We start from the raw sequence: 3,386 nt of genomic DNA, 5'->3' as shown, positions 1-3,386 counted from the left end.
GAAGAAAATGTTGCCAAAAGCAGGAGAAAATTGCATGCCAATCTTCCAACATATAATAAGAAAAAAACCTTCAAAGAAGTAGTTGCAACTATAAAGAGAAATCACAAAGCAAAAATTTAAGAACTCAGGATAGAAATAGCCAGACAAGAGGAAGAGATGACCAGAATGCAGGTGGACATTATAGACTGGTAGAAGTTAGCAAAGAAATAGAAAAGACAAACCCATTTCAGAAATGAATTTTAAATTAAAAGGAATTACGAGAGAGTAGGCATAGAAAAGTAGTAAGGCAGATAGAGGTTAGAAAAACATGACATGGAAATAAAGGGATAAAACAGGTTAGATTTCAAGAAAAATTGGGAAAGACTTTGAAATGGACCAAAAGAATATTGGGTATCTTCAGTGGAAAACTATGCTTTGGAGCATGGTGGAAAAGTAAGCATCCCCTGTAGATTACCCACTTCTGGGTTTGCACCTTTCATTGTCTTTGGACTATTTAAACTATTACTTTATTTATATTACTATGCTTAAGTTACATGAGAAAAAGATGACCAAGCAATTCTGCCCATTTCAGAAAAGTTTCCAATCAACACCAATTATGTGGTGACAAATGACTAGGAGTGGTGACATCTTTGGGTCAAGACTGATAAGGAAGAATGGGCTCTGGTGCTACGGTTCATCTCCAACAAGAATATGGCACACTGGCCACAAGCCACGCTAACACTGAGACTTTAGCGCTGGGCACAGATTCGGATCTCTTCTCTGAAGCTAGCAGATCAAGTGAAATAACTGGGTTTAAAAAAAAAAAGTTTTAAAATGAAGCCCAAGTTTAAAAACCATGCTTTTGACATATTTTCCTTTCAGAATTGACATAAAACACTTTTTCACTCTAATAGCCCAAGTATTTTTCCTTACATAGCCCACCACATAGCTGCAGACTCTTCTGCTTCAAGATGTAAACATAGGGGAAAAAATTAATGGCATCTGCATAATATTCTCTCCACACTCTGTGGTTGGATGGGAAATACAAAATTAAAAAAAAAAAAAGAAAAAAAGAAAGGTTCCATCTTAGATTCTCACAACCTCTTGTTCCGCAGTTCATGAATCTGACTCTGATGCTAAGGTGACAGTGTATGTAAGTAGATTTTTGTTTTCAGTGAAGGAGACCTGGGAAAAGATGGATTTCTCTTTTTTTCTTCAAGAGTTATCAGATGGTTCATGCTCCTCAAAGCCCTCACTCTCCCGAACTAGAGCACGTTCCAGGATCTCACGGCCTTCCTTATAATGCTGGCTGTCTTCGGTGGCAAACTCATCCATCCCAGTTTGCTATTGTAGTTTTTGCAGCTCACATCTCGAACCAGATGAGCATGTGGTGGCCACTGAGCATGACCCGATCTTGAACTTCACTGTATTGCAGGTTAACTACCTTGTTAAAAAGAAATGCTCTGCCAGTGGCGCCTGTGAACCGAGTGGAGATGAGTTCTGAGCGGTTTGTCAGGACTGTATCACAGTTTGCACAAGAAAACAGTCGGGTACCACCAATATGTTCAAGGAAAATTCTGCCCATTTTTATAACTGAAGTTCTAAAAACCCTGAGCTGTCATGAGATCTGTGGCCGCCAGCAGCTCTTCGCTCCTCAGCTGGGATGAAGCATTATTAATCTTTGGGCTGTTTTATAACTGTAAATTGTAGATAGATACCCAATAGCAATGTAAAAGATTTTTATCTGTGAATGTGCAAGTTAAATCTTTCTGGTGGAAGGAACACTTGATCTCCCATTGTGGTGGGCAGAATAATGGACCATCAAAGAAGTTCCCATCTTAATCCCTGTAACCTGTGGATATCTTTACAAGGCAAAAGGGACTTTGCATATGAATTTAGTTAAAGATCTTGGACAGGCTTAATGGCTTATGTCAGTAATCCTAGCACACTGGGAGGCTGAGGTGAGAGGATCCCTTGAGGTCAGGAGTTGAAGACCAGCCTAAGCAAGAACAAGACTCCTCTCTACTAAAAATAGAAAAATTAGCTAGGCATTGTGGTAGGTGCTTGTAGGCCTGGCTACTTGGGATGCTGAAACAGGAGGATCACTTGAACCCAGGAGTTTGAGGTTGCTGTGAGCTAGGCTGAGGCCACGGTACTCTTGCCCGGGTGACAAAGTGACAAATTTGCTATTTTAAGCCACTAAATTTGTGGTAATTTGTTACAGCAGCAATAGGAAACTAATTCCCATGTTAAAAGAAAGAAAGAAAGAAAGAAAGAAAGAAAGAAAGAAAGAAAGAAAGAAAGAAATAAATCTTTTTTTTTCTTTTTTTTGAGACAGAGTCTTACATTGTCTATCTCGGTAGAATGCAGTGGCATAGCTCACAGCAACTTCAAACACTTGGGTTCTATCAATTCTCCTGCCTCAGCCTTCCAAGTAGCTAGGACTATAGGTACCTATCAGAATGCCCAGCTATTTTTAGAGAAGAGGTCTCACTCTGACTCAGGTTGGTCTTGAAATTGTGAGCTCAGGCAATCCACCTGCCTCAGCCTCCCAGAGTGCTAAGGATTACAGGCTTGAGCCACTGTGCTTGGCCAAAATTAAAAAGATTTTTGCCATCAACAAAGTAAAACAACAATATGGGAGAAAATATTTATAAATCACGTATCTGGCAAGGGATTAATATCTAGAACATATACGAAACTCCTGAAACTCAATAACAAAGAAACTAACAGCCCCATTAAAAATGTACAAAGGTCTTATATAGATATTTTTCTAAAGAAAATATATAAATGCCAACAACACATAAAAAGATTCTCAAAATCACTAATCACGAGGGAAATGCAAATTGAAGCCACAGTGAGATGTCAGCTTATGTCCATTAGGGTGGTTATCATAAAAAAACAAGTGTTGGTGTGGATGTGGAACAATTGAGACAGTTGTACCTTGCTGGTGGGGAGGTAAAATGGTATAACCACTACAGCAAACAGCATATAGGTACCTCAAAAAATTAAACATGGAAGTACCAGCTGATCTAGCAATTCTACTCCTTAGTATATACAGACAAAATTTTTGATTTTTTTCTTTTTGAGATAGAGTCTCACTCTGTTGCCCCAGGCTAAATTGCATGGTATCATAGCTCACAGAAACCTCAAACTCCTGGCCTCAAGCAATCCTTTTGCTTCAGCCTCCCAAGTAGCTGAGATTGCAGGTGTCTGCCATGATACCTGGCTAGTTTTCCTATTTTTTAGATAAGAAAGGGTCTTGCTCTTGCTCAGTTTGGTCTTGAACTCCTTAGTCAAGCAATCTACTGGCCTCAGCCTCCCAGAGTGTTAGGATTACAGGTGTGAGCCACCATGTCCAGCCTCAGACAAAAAAATTAAAATCAGAGCAGCTCCTGTGACTCAGC

General features: G+C 39.5%; 1 pseudogene across 1 annotated transcript; it reads right to left on the bottom strand.

Annotated features, from left to right (window-relative positions):
- Positions 1-1,019: 1,019 nt before the first annotated feature.
- LOC105887940 lies at positions 1,020-1,643 on the bottom strand (annotated as a pseudogene). The gene has a single exon (XR_001161658.2). The product of XR_001161658.2 is annotated as a protein yippee-like 5 pseudogene (transcript).
- Positions 1,644-3,386: the final 1,743 nt, after the last annotated feature.

Source organism: Otolemur garnettii, unplaced genomic scaffold (genome assembly GCF_000181295.1).
Source record: "Otolemur garnettii isolate 467f Iridium unplaced genomic scaffold, OtoGar3 scaffold00146, whole genome shotgun sequence".
Lineage (NCBI taxonomy): Eukaryota > Metazoa > Chordata > Mammalia > Primates > Galagidae > Otolemur > Otolemur garnettii.
The sequence above is the reverse complement of the archived record's forward strand: the minus strand, read 5'-3'. Positions and strand labels throughout refer to the sequence as shown.